Here is a 16,070-nt window from a genome sequence, read left to right as displayed (position 1 = left end):
AAGTGGGAAGGGTGAGGGAAAGGTAATAAGGGAGAGGAAAAAATATGAGAAACTGAAAAATGGAAATAAAGTGTTTGTAAATGGGGAGGGGAGGAGGAGGTGAAGGGAGGGCAGGGACAGGGGGAAAAATGAGAATCAAGACCTATTATGTAAAGGTACAGAATCCCAATGATGAATGTAATTGTACTGTATACCTAGATTGTACCAATAACCTCAATAAAAAGAAAAAAAATTAAAAAAATAAAAATAAAAAATAAATATAAAGTGAGGAATTAGAAAAAGAAATAAAAAATGGTATTGACACCATCATCTGTTCTTTCTTTAAAAAACTAATAAAACTCATCAAGAAAAACTTAAAAGATGCACATAGTTTTTAAACAAAAACAAATCATATACTGCAGAGATTGATGTACCATAGAGTAAAAATTTAGGTCTATTTTTAAAAGAATGATAGAGCACATTATAGCAACATATTTAACAATTACATAATGAAACTGTTATGGGTTTTGTCTAGATATTCCCCCATAGACTCATACAGTGATAAGTGGGGCTTCTTAGAGTTGACTGAGTGTAGAGTGTGTGATGCTGGATTCAGGATATGATGCTGGGATTGATTCATGGTGCAATGGTAGGATCAAAGGTGCCCCATCCTGGTATAAGAGACAGAAGGAGGGATGCTGTGGTTGCTTGCTACATGCTGCTTTTCTGCTTGGTTGTCTTCTCCCTGCCACTAACTGTTTCTCATTTGTGATGTCCTTCTGCCATGCCATCCTACCTTGGAGACAGTCAATTAAAGATTGACATTTCTATAGACTGTAAAGTTAAATAAACTTTTCCTCCTTTAACCTTTAGTATTGAGTATTTTGTTTTAGCACTGAGAAAAGTAACTGAGACATAAATATTTAGAGAAGTAAATTGCCAGAATTGATATTACAAGAAATAGAACTCAATAAACCAACAACCAATTAAAAAAAAATGAAAAGCCTCCCTTGATTCTGTTATAGGGCACCAAAAATCACACTGCAAGAATACAATAAGCTTGAATATTTCAGAGAAGATTTTACTTTCTTGATATTGAAAGGAATAATGTCTATGTTATATAAACTGGATGGAGATAGGGAGAGGAAAGTGACAGAAATGATAGCTCTGATCTATTTGTTTTCCAAAATTTCTATAAATTTGACATTAGATACTTAAAGACAGTAGGACACTAATAATAATCTCACTTAATTAAGGTCATAGATATGAAATGTCAAATAGCTTTTAAAAGAACGTTGTGACCAAGTAGTCTATCTCAATAACGCAGATTCAGTATATAAACCTCTTTGAGGAATTGCCCACATTAATCAGTAGGGAATAAATAAATTTATGTAATTTTTCTCAGCGAACACGAAAAGTATTTAATAGATTTCATGATTCAAGATAAACATTTTTGGCAAACTAGTGTTAATAAGACCTTAATTAACCCTGTATTTATAAAGAAATTCTAATGAAGGAATAGCATAGGGCTCGATTAAATGAGAAAAAGGTGAGAATGAGAGGACGTGGGCAATTCAAATAGAAATCGCCTGCTTTCATATCTTTAGGTGCAGCCAGGAACTGTCTGTTTTCCCTTGGGTATTTGGAGATAGCTTCATCAAAGGCTGAATGGATAGTAACTTTCAGTCTTTAAATTTACAGTAAAACTTTCAAATCAAGACTACAGATTTCCCTCCCTTTCTTCTCTCTCTGTTCATTTTTGTCTTTGTCCTTTGAGTTAAACTGTAAAAATGGCCATTATCACTATTTATATAACCATCGAATTCACTGAAACAAGACAAAGCACAGAAAAATAAGTATGAGAATGGTGAGAAATATAAGAAACTTATTTCTAAGCATATGATTATCAATATTGTAAAGCCAAAAAATCTACAGAAAACTTGGAGACTTCATAAGAACAAGTTTTCCAAATATAAGCAAACAACATAAATTACGTTCTCATATTACCACCAAGGTTCAAATAGCAAATGTAACAAAGTGCCATAGTGCTCCGGGGAAGAGATGGACGGGCTCTCAGTGCCCCCACCCCGAGATCACCATGATCCTGTTGGATATTGAAGGCACCACAGCCCCTACTGCTTTCCTTGCATCAAAGAAAATGTGCAGGAGTATCTGCAGACTCACTGTGAGGAGGAGGAGTGCCGGCAGGAAGTCAGCCTTCTGAGGAAGCAGGCTGAAAAAGATGCCCACCTGGATGGGGCTGTTCCCATCCCCGCGGCGTCTGGGAACGGGGTGGATGACCTCCGGCAGATGATCCAGGCTGTAGTAGACAATGTGTATTGGCAGATGTCTCTGGGCCGGAAGACCACAGTGCTCAAGCAGCTGCAGGGCCATGTGTGGAGGGCGGCGTTCATAGCTGGACACGTGAAGGGGAAGTACTTTGCGACATTGTTCCGGCAGGCAGGAAGTGGAAAGCGACCAGAATGAAAGTGTTTATCTCTTCTTTTGGGAGTATAGAGGCACAGAAACTATTATTCGGGCATTCTACAGAGGGGGCTATTCTTGAACTTCTTCACAGTCACTTGGATACCAAAATCCGACACAAAATGGAGAATGAGAGTTACCGGATGATTGCGGATAGCACTGCGTGCTCAACCAGCAACATACTGTTTCTGGCAGACGTTGCTTTGGAGGCTAGTGCTGCCGAGGAAGCGGACATGCATGTAGCCCTGGGGGTGAGGCCTGGCAACGCAGGGGTGACAGATGACGAGAAGACTTACTACCGGCTCATCACCTCCTTCAGTGAGCTCCGCCTGCCTTCGTCCACGTAGACACTCAGTGTCCGGCCTTTCTCGGATGGTATGTGTGTGCTCAGATTCAGTTCCATGGGCGCACTGTGAACAAGTCTTCGGCACATTGACAGTGAAACTTATTTAAAGATGCTTTGTATGGAGACAGTGTTTGAGACCAAACTATCCCTTGTTGAAAGCAAAGTGTAATTGATAAAAATTGCTAATATACAAATCAGATATGTTAGGTTTATTGGGTCATTACCAAAATGGAAAGTCAGTTGTTGTGTAGAAGTCTTTTTTTTTTTAACGACAAATAATGTCAGAGAGATTCCCAATAATAAGATTCCCTGTGTAATTGAGAGTTACAGGATTAGAACAGCTATATTTCATATTTGCCTCCTTTTATATTAATGAAAAAATTAACTGTTTCTGTTGCAAAGGAGCAAAATTTGGAAAGAAAAATCAACTAGAGCATTGATCAATCAAGTATTTGTTTCGTAAGAAGAGATTTGCTAGTCATATGGCTCCCACAGCAAGCACTTGGCCTCTCACTGAAAAAGTGCACCAGTTCAACAACTAAAAGCCAAGTGTGGTATTTAATGTTCAACAGAATAGTTCTAATCCTGCCTCAGTTGTTATCATTATAGATTTTACAGTTGCCTTTTAAAATATGTCTTAGCACAGTTTGAGAATATATGTTGATTGATAATCACTGGTTTTTTGACATTTATTAAAATCAGCCCATAACACAAAAAGAGCTCCAGTACATAATATTTTCCTCTGTATTGGATGTGAGAAAGGTAAATTTTATAACAGCATTAGTTATCTTGGATCATTTCTAATACTATTCCATGTCAGTTTCATGCTATGATTAGTAAAACCATTTCCTTCTCTTAAGTCCTATAAAAGTTGCTGAACTGTATCACTTACTGCCAAAAGCAAAAGAGAAACAAACTGAAGAAAGATTGAAAAAAAACTAATTTTATTTTGGTAAAAAAAAAGAACAAAAAGAAAATGTAACAAAATAAAAGATTATGTTTAACATGATAACAAATACCATATGGTAGAAATAAAATTCAACAGAAGACATCCAAGACTTTTATTGATAAAATGGGAAAAATTTTAAGGATATAAAAGATAAGCTGGATAGAGAGATATCTATGTTCATGGTGGGGAACACTAGATTTTAAATCATAAATCAACCTACAGAGTCAATTCATTTCCAATTTAATTTTCATTTAAAGTAATAAGCTACTGCTAAAATTCATATGGAAGAATTGAGAGTCAGTTACAATTTATTAAAAGTTTTATTTTATTTTCTCATTGAATTTATTGGTACATTCTAGGTATACAGTACAGTTACATTCATCATTGGGATCTTGCACCTTTAAATGACAGATCTTGGTTCTCAATTTTTCCCCTTGCCCCTGCCCTCCCTTCACCCCCTCCTCCCTTCCCTATTTACAAATACTTTGTTTCCATTTTTTCATTTTCTCATATTTTTTCTTTCCCCTTATTTCCTTTCCCCTGCCCCTCCCACTTCCCCTATACCTTTAGGCCTTTTCTTCCTATTTCTCATTGTCAGTTATGTCATTTAAAAGTTTTAAAAAGTAATGCTAATAGTGGTTATAATTTCAGAAATACCTAACAAGTAGTAAAAGCCTACCAGCTGCGAAACATTTCTCATAAATGGTTTGTATTCTTCTTCTTTTTTTTTTTGGTATCAGGGATTGAACTCTGGTCCTTGTGCTTGCAAGGCAGGTGGTGGCACCACTGAGCTAAATCCCTGGCCCAGTTTGTGCTCTTTTACTCTTAGTCTTTATTACAACTGTGCAATAGGTGAGGATTCTGAGGAAAAGTGATTAAATATCTTGTTCAAGTTTACATAATTGGCTGTTGAGTGAATTAAATTCAAATCTTGGTGGTCTGGCTGCAGGATCTGATTTTTAAACACTATGCAAAAATATAAAATTGCGCTTCAGAGAGCAAAGTTTATTTTGAAGCCCTATTATTTATCACAATAGAATGTCAGAACAGAAGTAGATATGCTAATGATACTGTTAATAATAACAGTAAATATGTCAGTAGCTTGTATTGTGTGCCTATCTCTGCTCTAAGAACTTTGTAGTTTAACTGAATTACCTTTGATTTATGTTTTCATTTGGATGATAAAATTAGCCACAGTAAAATTAAATGTTTTGCTCAAAGTTAGTGTTAAAAACAGTGTTTGACCTCAAGCAATCTTCGTTCAGAGTTTGAACTTCTAACCATTGATTTCTCCAAAGAAAACTGCTTACACATAAAAATATGAATATTATTTGTACCTTATTAAAGAAATATTAAAAATAAAAATTTTGAAGAAAATATAGGAATATTTTTAAATGCTCCAGAAATAAATTTTAAAGCAAAACACAGAAACCACAAAGCATCAAAATTTAGTATGTTTGAATCCACTAAAGTTAGATATTTAATTACAAAATAAAACTTAGTTTGATTTTATTAAAATTACAAACTTTTGTTCAAAGATATTTCGCAGTATTAAAAGATAAACCACATCTATCTTAAATGCATGAAATAACAAAGCATCATTTATATTAATAATTTATAAAGAATTTATACAAGTTAAAAAGTATACTATCGATTTAACAAGTGTATAGATTATAATAAGCAATTTAGGGAGGGAAAAGAAAGCTAAATTGTGTAATATATAAGAAGAGGTGTTTAACTATACTAGTTGTCAGAAAATAAAAATAGATTACATTCTACACAAGATCAGCAAAAATTTAAAAGGTTGATTATTACAAATGGAAGTGATACGTGAAGTAAGAAACATTCAGCAACAGCTGGAGTACATAGGAAGGTGCACTTTAGAGAGCAGTTTAACAATATCTAGTAAAAGGTAAAATGTTCGTGATCTTTAAACATATATATGCATGTATATGTGCTAATATATATGAGAAACAATCATATGTGGAGATATTTACAAGTATGCCATTGTAGCATTGCTTAGAGTATATTTATATACACAAGAATAAGTTGCAGGTTCATGCAATGGGATAATACCCAATTAATTTTAAAAACAGTCAAGATAGCAAATCTACCTGCTTGAGGTCACATGAGGATTTTTTATACATTCATGCTCTGCTTTTGTCCTTAAGAGATTGAGTGGAAGGGTCTCAGAAGGGCCATTTCATCTGAAGTTCTTTTTATCAGAAATTTCTACCCCTTTCCATTCACATTTGACCAAGGTAAGGACTTTACAGTATTGGTAATTACAGTTATGATTAATATAATTATCTTTGTGTTGGCACCTGTAATTTCTCAAATTTATTGGCATACAGTTATTCATAATATTCTTTATAATATTAATCTCTGTAGGATCTGTAGTGACAGTCATACTCTCTTTCTTGATACTGGTAATTTGTGATATCTCTTTTTCATTGAGAAAACTGGCAAGAGGTTTATTAATTTTTTTGATCTTCTTAAAGAACCAGTTATTATTTTTGTTGATTTTAATTATTATTTTATTATTTTTTCTCATTATTTTTTCACTTGTTGTTTGGGTTTAATTTGTTCTTCCTTTTCTAGTTTCTCAGCTGAAAATTTAGATCATTTATTTGAGGTCTTTCTTTCTAATTTAGTTGTTTCAGTGCTATACATTTTTTTCTGAGCATTCTTTTTTGCTTCTTCAGATATTTTGATAGGTCATGTCCTCCTTTTCACGCAGTTCAAATTAATTTCTGTCCTTTTTGTATTGCTCTGCTTTCCCATTGCTGGGAAAAAATACTTGACACCCACAACTAAAAGGAGAATTTAAGTTGATTTATTCTTTAAAAGGATGAATTCTGTGGTGATCTGACTTCAAGGCAGGAATATCAAGGCAGAAAAGTATAGCAGAACAAAGCTTAGTTCACGGTGGCTGAAAATCATATTAGGAGAACAGTGGCAGAGAGGAAAGGGCCTGGGAGCAGACGTAGTAAAGTTATAAGTATATATAATCTGGATGACACAAGCAGAAAGATGCTTTAGGAAATCTTCTGGATGTCCCCCAAGCCAATGAAGTTACAACCCAGCTTTACTGTCACATTACATACCTTGTCAATTTGACACCCAAACACATCTCCTTAAATAAACTATATTATATCTGCAGATAAACGCAAGACCATAATTCCACCTAACATGATGTAACTATCCCACACACAATTAAAAAGGCCCTACTGCCCTTACCAGATACATAACACATTCAGCGCTGTTCAGAAATCCAAGTCCAAAGTCTCTTCTTGTATTCAAAGCAGACTCTTAGTTCTAAATCCCTGAAAACTTGAAAAGCTAATCAAGCATTTCCAATATATAATGGAACAAGGTAAACACTCTGTATTAGTCATTTTTTTTCAGTGTTGAACAAGTTACTTGCCTTAAAGTAGAGATTAACTGAAAGGGAGATTTATTTGGCTCGCTGTTTTAGAGGATCCAGTCCTTGGTTGGCTGGCTCTAGGGTAGGAGCATCCTGGAAGAAGGGTGTGATGGAATAAAGATGCTTAGTTCATGGCGACCAGGAAGCAGAACAGGAGAGCAGTGGCAGAAAGCAAGGGGCCAGGGACCAGAAATAATACCAAAGTTACACTTCCATGACCCACTCAGATATACCCAGAAGTATGTATTACTAAGTTCTTAGGCCAGCAGTCTCCAGTTTTTTGGCATCAAGGACTATTTTCACTAAAGTTGATTTTTTTCCACTGACTAGGGGTGGGGAGGTGGTTTGGGGATGGTTCAAACACATTATACTTATTGTGCTCCTTATTTCTATTATTTTAGTGTTGTAACATATAATGAGATAGTTATATAACTCACCATAACACAGAATCAGTGGAAGCCCTGAGCTTATTTTCCTGTTACTAGATGTTCCCATCAGGGGGTGATGAGAGACAGTGACACCCAAAGAGCTTAACTGTCACTTGCCACTTGCTCAGAGGATTTTCATATGGACCTGCAAGAAACTGATTTTTTTTTTTAATAATCTCTGTGCAGTCGACAGTTAACATTTTATGGATGGCAGCAAGGACTGCCACCAGCTCAAACTGGATCAGATCCCCTTTTGGCCCATTGTAGCAGCAGCCTCTGAGTTCTTGCAAGGGTGGTCATGTTGAAATGAATCCTGGGGAATAAGTTCCCTAGACATCCCTTCTTGAGCAGGGGGTCCAGGGCTCTCTTCTCAAATGGACAATTTACGCTTTTTCCCCTTGAGCTTGTGATGTATGAGGTTAATGAGATGCTCTCTGTTATAGCTTGTATCTAGATGCCCCCCCAAAGCCTTGTGTGCTCATAGGTGGAGTTTTTCAGAGGTGGTTGGGTTTAGGGTGGCTGGATTTAAGGGTGTGTGGTGTTGGATTAGTTCTCTAAATTGATTTAGCATAGATCTGTGTGTGGATAATGGAAGCCCCACCCTGGACTTAGGTGACACCACACAAAAAGCTTGTAGCCTGGATGGAATTAAAGGGAAAAGGAGGCTTGTTTCACTGCTTCTGCTTGCTGCCATGCTGTGAACTGTTTCTCCTCTGTGAATCCCCTCTGCCATGCCACCTTGCCTTGGAGCCAGCTGTGGACTGAAACCTCTACAAATTGTGAGCTGAAATAAACCTCTCCTCCTTTAACTTGTGGATGACGTTATTTTGTTTCAGCCATGAGAAAAGTAGCTAAAACACCCTCAAAGTATCTTTCTTCTCCATGTTAAAGTACTTGCTTTCTCTTTAATGTCCTTAATCTCTTTAGTAACCACACCTCCTTTCACCTTGACTTTACATGGTTCCAAATTTAAGTTTTTCATATACTTCTGCTATGATTTGTGCTCTTAATTTTTACTATATATCTGACTATGAACAGCCAGTAGCATCCATGCTACTGTTGGAATGTGGGCTGCCTTCAAATTCTTCCTATCAGATGAATTAGTTCTCCATTTTAAATTCAGCCTTCTGCAGAGTCTTAGGATATGTGCAAAATATAGACATTTTTGGGCCATATAACATGTATATCCTGTGGGCCAGAACTCAAGAAAGTCCTCATTCCCAACTGAAATAGCATGAGCTTGTCTTTTTCTCTCTGCATTCCTATCAACATCAGGTCTTCTAAACTGCAAGCAGAATCAACCATCTGCTTATAATCACTCATAATAGCTATAATAGTTTATAATAGCTTTTAATATAATAATAGCCTATAGTAGTTTAGGCTTTATGTGTAGGGGGCTGTCCCACTGATCATGCCCAAAGCAGGCTGTAAGCTATGCAGCCTGTAAAGAGTTAACCCTGCATTTGGCTTAAGAAATAGGTCTGACCATGATAACACACAGCCAAGGTCAAAGTAACTCTTACACAAATTCTGTTCCCAGCTTAACCCAAGAATGAATATTTTGTCTCTTTTTACAAGCCTTGCCTGCATCAGCAATGTATCATCAGCAGCTACACATAGCCCCTTCACATAGTCCCCTAATAAATATTGGTGGGTCTGGCCTTTCAGGGCCTTTGCCTACTTAAGCACTGTGTAACCCAGTTCCCTGTCTCTGTCTCATTAATTCTGTCTCTGAATCTTCTTGCCATGTGTTGTAATACTGAACAAGATATTGGGATCCACTACAGGAGTCCCTGGTATTTATGTAGCCTGTTTTTCCAAATTTTTGCGAATGCCTCCTATTAAACAGTTCCAAAGGCTTCTGAACCACATGGTTAGGTATAGTCACATCAGTGACCCCCACTTCTCTGGTACCAATTTTCTATATTGGTCTGTTTTCCTATTTTTGGGAAAAATATCCAACACCCCAAATTTATATGGCTACCAGTTCCATCCATTCTTAGCTGGCTTCAAAGCAGGAACATCATGGGAGAGGAGATGGTGGAACGAAGGTATTTAGTCTATGGTAGTCCAAAGCATAGCAAGAGGCCAAGGACCATATATAGTTCCCAAGGTCATGCCTCTATGACTAACCCATGCACATCCAGAAATGTGCTTTACTTATCTCCTCAGTGGCTCTCAAAGCAATCAAGTTGACAAACCCACTTAGCTGTCACATCTTTTGGTTTCTTTTTAAAGTCTCAATTATCTAAAAGTTTAGTTTCTAAATTTTTTGGGTATTTTCCATCTTCTACACCCAAATGGCTGAGTCTGATAATGTTGATTAACCATTCCTATTCTTTCTACCCTGTTGTAATCTTATCAGTTACACATAGTAGGATGGAGATAAACAAGTATATCATTCTTCACTTTATTGTTTTCCTTTTTTGGAAAACACATTATGTTAGAAATATGACTAATCTTACTTGATATATCATTTTCATTTTTAAAATTGCTTATATATTTGATTTTTTTGTGGGATGAGGGTTGGTACTGGGGATCGAACTCAGGACCTTGTGCTTGCGAGGCAGGCAGCCGCACCACTGAGCTAAATTCTGGACCAATTTGATTTTTTTAATTTTAATTTTGTAATTTAAGGTTATCTCTGAGAAGAATCAAGGTCTTGTTTGTTTTTATATTTTGTTTCCCTGAACCAGTTTTGTGTCTTACAATGCAAAATTTTCTTTTCATAAATATTTATTTCTATCATGTTGCTTTCCTGCCAAATGTGTAGCGATCTTTGACTAATTCATTCATATTTTTTAAGAGGCAAGCTAAAAGCTGACAGTGAACTTTGTGGACCTCATTATGGTCACTAGTTAGTTGTGACTGATAGGCTTACAGTCATCTGAGATTGGTCAGAGAACTCTCCATTAAGCAGAGGACATCCAAAATGCAAGCTGTCTGATCTATCTGCTCTAATTCCCACTGGGACGTTGTTCATCTTATTTAGATATTGCTATTCAGCTCACTGATTGAGGGACATTACCTACTGGCTACTAATGATTCTATGTATCAGAGTACAATGTATTTTTAATTGATATTGTCTTAGTCCCACTTCACCCTTACTGCTATTCAAATCACTAAATTACCAAATCCTGAAATTTTCCCTGGATCTGATAAGATTAATTTCCTTCTTAGTTGCAGTTCCCTTTCTCTTCCCCTGTCTCACAATCTCTCCCTCTCTTTTCCCTCCATGAAGTAAGCTCAATTTTCTCTTTTTGTCTTTTATTAGTAATGTTCAAAATTGGCTTGTCCAAAACACTGCTTTGCAGTAGATACTACTTGATAGCACCAAGATTATTTGTCAATCCAAGCGCTGTGTATACTATTGGTTTGGAGTAAAGGATAATCAAACAAAATGACAACTCAATTACTTGAGCACTAATATACTGGAATGAATGTAAAATTTCACAAGTTGCTGTTATTTTGGGAATTTCTCTGGACCCAAAAGATAGAAGTTTAATTGAAAGGATGCTGCATACCACTTTGACATCATTGATTAGGAATGAAATATTCATGAAGTTATCTAGTAAGGGAAATAGTACACATATTTCCTTGTGTGTCTTCTGAGGTGATGAAGTTCTCCCAGATTTTTGGAAAAATATTTGGAGAAGAAAAATATCCAATTCCAAAATGCTTTCTTCTTTGGGAATTGGCATGGAACACAGAAAACTCTACATCTGACCTGTGGAAGGGCCCTTAACTGCACTCTTAAGTCTTTGTGAAATTCTCCTGATGAGGAACAATTGAGAAAATAAAAGAAAACATCTGTTATTATCTTTTTGTAGTCAGGGAAAGGAAATTGGGATGGGGGGATAGAGAAATAGAAATAATAAGAAAAGAAAAAGGGACTTTCATATATTTGACACAAATTTCATAATAACCCATAACATCTTAGAAATGAAAGGAGCAGTGTTTATCTCGTTCAGCCTTTTTTTCATAGTGAGAATCCCCTTTTAGGTTCTCTGATTGATGGCCATGCACTCTGCTTAAATAGCTTAAATATTTTCACTGACAGCTTGTTTACTTGTAGGTTGTTATTTCAATGTTGTACACGTTATTGTGTACATACATATATGGATTTCTATGAGTATATACATACAAATGAATTTAAGTTATAGAATTTTTCTTTTTACCTATCTATATTTAATGTTCAGCTTATTTAGTAGCTAATGCCAAACAGTATCCAAAGTGTTTGGCCAGTTTATCTTCTCAGCAACTGAGAATCCTTACTGCTTAAAAGTCTTGCAAATATTTGATATTTTAATTTAAAATTTTAGATTTTTTAGTGTGTTGTATTATATCATTTAAACTTGCATTTTTCAAATTATTGATGAGATCTTCTATATGTTTACTGTTCATTTAGATATCTTGTTCTGAGAAGGCTTTTCAAGTCTCTTACCTGTTTTTTCACTGTATTTTATTTATTTAAGGTATTTTCTATATAGTCTGGATAAAAATTCCTCATTGATTATATGTGCTGTGAATATATTTTCCCATTCAGAAGTACAACTTTATACTAACTTACTAAAAGTTCCTAATTTAATGTGCCCCAATTTACTTTTTCCTTTATGAAGAGAGTTTATTTCTGTTTTGTTTAAGGTGTCTTTGCTATCCTAAGTTCACAAATACGTACTTGTTGGTTATTTTGTAGAAATTTTATTTTTTCCTTTAGATGTGTAGTTCACCTGAGATTACTGTTTTGAATATGGTGTAATGTAAGGTTCTAGTTACGTTGAAATACCTGTCACACATCCTAGCAAAGAAGTTAATATAAAAATCTGGATTTTGAAGTGGAAACCTAGATCAAAGTTGAAATCTGGGACATGCTCAGTTGGATATATGGGATATATGGTGGAGTATGAACATGGAATGAGAAGAAGCCTGAGGATAAAGGCCTCAACATGCTTCTGCATAAGGCAGTATGCTATTATGGAGCACGGTGTTCTAACGTTGTATACTCTACTTTTAGTTAATGTGTTCTATGATGGTATTGACTGATTGAATCGGCTTATGTCACTGTCAAATGTTAAATGTTACAAGATGCTAGAATATAGGTGTTTAAAATATGATTATTTTCTTGTCCTTCATTCTGCAGTAATGGAATTAATTTGAATATAAAAGCAGCAATGCAGCAGTTTGCATTTTTTGAACATTTTACTGTGTTTTCATGTTATTCAAGTGATTTGTCCCAGCATATTGGGATATTTTGAAATCTGAAATAATTAATTCAACATATTGCTTATCTCTGTATACTCAATGCATATCTATCTATACATTCAACTTTGGAGATTTGATAAATACTGATGGCAAATAAATAGATACTACAGGAACATGCTCTAAAATTTTGACTGGCCTATGAGAGATCTTCCTTGAGATTGTCTCAATCTCAGACCTTGTTTAAGCACAACTGTTGTGATGCATCTAATTACCGTCTAGGTCATATTTCTATAGGTTTTCTAGCAAGGAAATCATAAGAGAACCTTTATTTCCCTGAATCTCCATTTGTATAGCCTTAAGCTGGGAACCTAACACTGGAATCTTGGCCATGTTCTCAGAGAAATTTGCTCTTGGTGTAAATTTATTTTACCTCGGTGTAAAATATAATTCACAAGATGTTATGATCCATGCCCAAATGTCATATTTTGACCTCTAACTACCTTCAACTGTAGAAATGTAAAAGATTTGTGCAGTATAGGTTTTGTTCAGCCAAATCCAAAAAGAAAGGCCCTAACTGAGCATTCATATAGATTGAAACATTTATAAAGTTCCTATGTTATGCAAATACTATTTTAGATGTTATGAAAGCACAAAATGAGTTTTAGTATACTGCCTTACTGTCATGTGAAATATCTAAGCTATAGGTCTATCCTTTACATTATTATTGAATCCATAGCTGTGTAATCTTTACTGTCTGCAAAACCTGTTCTGAACTCATATCCTGTGATTAAACTATTTTTTATGGCACCTCCATACATTGTTGCAAGATGCTTTTAAAATTTTTTCCTTACTGAGCTCATTTTGCTTTTTATAATTATGTGCTTAACATTCACATTCTATGAACTACATTTGATTTTCTATTGTCATACATAGGGTGGTAATAGTCTTATAATGGTTAAGACATGTAGTTAGTGACCAAGTAGATGTAGAAAATAAATTGTCTCATCTATAGTCCTATTGTTTTATCACAGAGTCCATAGAATGTGAGTTCAAAATTGCAGAAATATTGAATTTAAGGACCCATATTAGCAGTGAGTAAAGATTCAAAACTGTTTTCAGTGGACCTAAGGATTACATTATTTTGCTATAAATTTCAGGTAAAAGGAGGTTCTTCTGTTCCTGATCTTGCAGGCTGCTACTGTTGTACTCCCAAGAAATCTTTGGGGTCTGAAAACTAGGTATAGGTTGTAAGGGTTCATTTATTTCTGAAATATTTACAGTAATGGTTTTATAGCACATGAGACCAAATCATAATATGTGCTTTTAGCAGTGAAAGCTGTTGAGTATCCATAGGAAACTTGGATGTTATACATTTGAAATTGAGATACAAAACAAAACAAAAAGTTGAAGTTTACCTGATCTCAAAGGGCTAGTTAGTAAGCCATGAATAATAAACAGAGAAAATATTTTTAAAAGGCAGGGTATCCAAATACCAATGACATCAGTTTCACAAATGACCTGTTCCTATATATAGTAGATTATCAAAATTCAAACTTACTCTGGCCACTGAATGAGGCAAATATTTTCAAAAGAAGGAGTTGTAGTGAAATTTTTTCTGTAATATATTAGGCGCAAGTATGCTTTCCTTCATGATAGGCATGCAGAACTTTTCCCAACTTATTTATTTTTACTTACACAAACACATTATCTGATATAACTAATCCAAAGAAAATTTTCTTTTGCTGTACATGAATGGACTCTCCTCTTACCCTTTTAGTAAATGCTAGAGTTTCTGATGTCGTTCAGGATACATATTATGTTACATCCATGTCACTTTTTGGAATCACTTCAATGGTATAGAGCCTTAAAATATTTTCAAGCATTTAATCAGCTTCTGTTTAAGTCAGTTTTCTCTTTTGACAGGGTAAATAAATACATTTTCAAAATGCAAATCTATTATAATACAGGCTGGATGCCCAGTGCTGTTGTGAAATTTTAAATGAGAAGCAAGTTTTCTCTTAAAGGTTTTCATAGTTGCAGAAGTTGCTAACATTAGAAGCATTTCATCAAATTTTTACTGTAGCTCTAATGACAATTATTGCATACAAAGTTTGTTAAGTTATATGTTTTTTTCTTCTCCACGGGAATAGAAAGATCCTAAAGGAATGGTTCTGGATATCCCCCCAAAGTAAAATTTTGTATATTTAGATGCAGACTTCTGAGGTACACAGCAGGCTCTAGAATCAGAGTTTTAGATTCATAGTTGAGATCTGCTATTTGTTAGAGTGCTTTGGAGAAAATTGTCCTTTGTATGCCTTATTTTTTTATCACTTGTAGAGTGAAAGTGTGACAGTTAAGTTTGATTGTCAACTTGAGTGTCTTGAGAGCTGCCTGGGGGACTAGAAAAGCACACTTCCGGTTATGTCATGGTGGGTCATGGAGGCATGACTTGGGGAAAATACATCTGTTTCCTGGCCCTTTCCTCTCTGGCAATGTTCCCCTGGTGGCCATACAGTGAGCTGGTTTGCTCCACCCAACCTTCTGCCATGTTCTTTCTGTTTTGGAGCCAGCTAACCTTGACTTCATGTACTAAATCTTGTGCATTTCAAAACATAACTAGTGTGACTAACAAATAATAAATACTGTTGGCGTTTTAAAGTTTTATTTATGTATGACTTATGTGTGCCCACTTAATTTTGGGACAGATTTAAAGAAGGTCTTGACATCAGAATTAGAGAATGATGTTGACTCTCAAACAGATAAATCTATGCTAGAAGAATGATTGACGGTAACAACAGATGGGCTTCCAGAGCCATCCTTTTTCCTTTTTCAGACTTTGGGACAGTCAGCCTGAAGGAATCCTTGATGTTCAGCATTGACATTTTACCTAGGATCAAGACCCCACCTCACACTTACAGCCTTTGCTTGATTAGCGCTACCTAGGAGAATGAAGCATGGAACACTCATTCATTTTCATGGGGTAGAACAAAGACATTTAACAAAATTGTCAACAGTTTCCAAATAATTAAAAATGAGATGATAGAGATGAAATCTTAGGTCAATATTGCTAAGGTTAGACTATTTGAGAAGAATGTTTATAATCACTGCAGTCATGCAAGATTACAATTATACTAGAAGTTGAAGACTAAGAAATAGCTTAGCAAAATTAATAAAATCATGCAAAAAGTCCAAAGTCTCAATAGTGGACCAAGATGCAATTTTTTAAAAGTTCAAACAAACCTATTTAAACATAAA

At 35.3% G+C, this 16,070-nt stretch overlaps 1 protein-coding gene and 2 pseudogenes across 3 annotated transcripts in view; all 3 read left to right on the top strand.

Moving 5' to 3' along the window:
• Nucleotides 1–16,070, top strand: part of Cfap299 (cilia and flagella associated protein 299) — a 568,391-nt gene that overhangs the window by 211,322 nt on the left and 340,999 nt on the right. The gene's annotated exons all lie outside the window — the stretch shown is intronic.
• The window catches only part of LOC117283904, a 279,825-nt pseudogene that overhangs the window by 11,109 nt on the left and 252,646 nt on the right, over nucleotides 1–16,070 (top strand).
• Nucleotides 2,104–3,569, top strand: LOC104865179 (annotated as a pseudogene).

Source organism: Fukomys damarensis, unplaced genomic scaffold (genome assembly GCF_012274545.1).
Source record: "Fukomys damarensis isolate Sample0158 unplaced genomic scaffold, DMR_v1.0_HiC HiC_scaffold_32, whole genome shotgun sequence".
Taxonomy (NCBI): Eukaryota; Metazoa; Chordata; class Mammalia; order Rodentia; family Bathyergidae; genus Fukomys; species Fukomys damarensis.
Note: the sequence above shows the minus strand (reverse complement) of the source record. Positions and strands in the feature narration are given on the sequence as shown.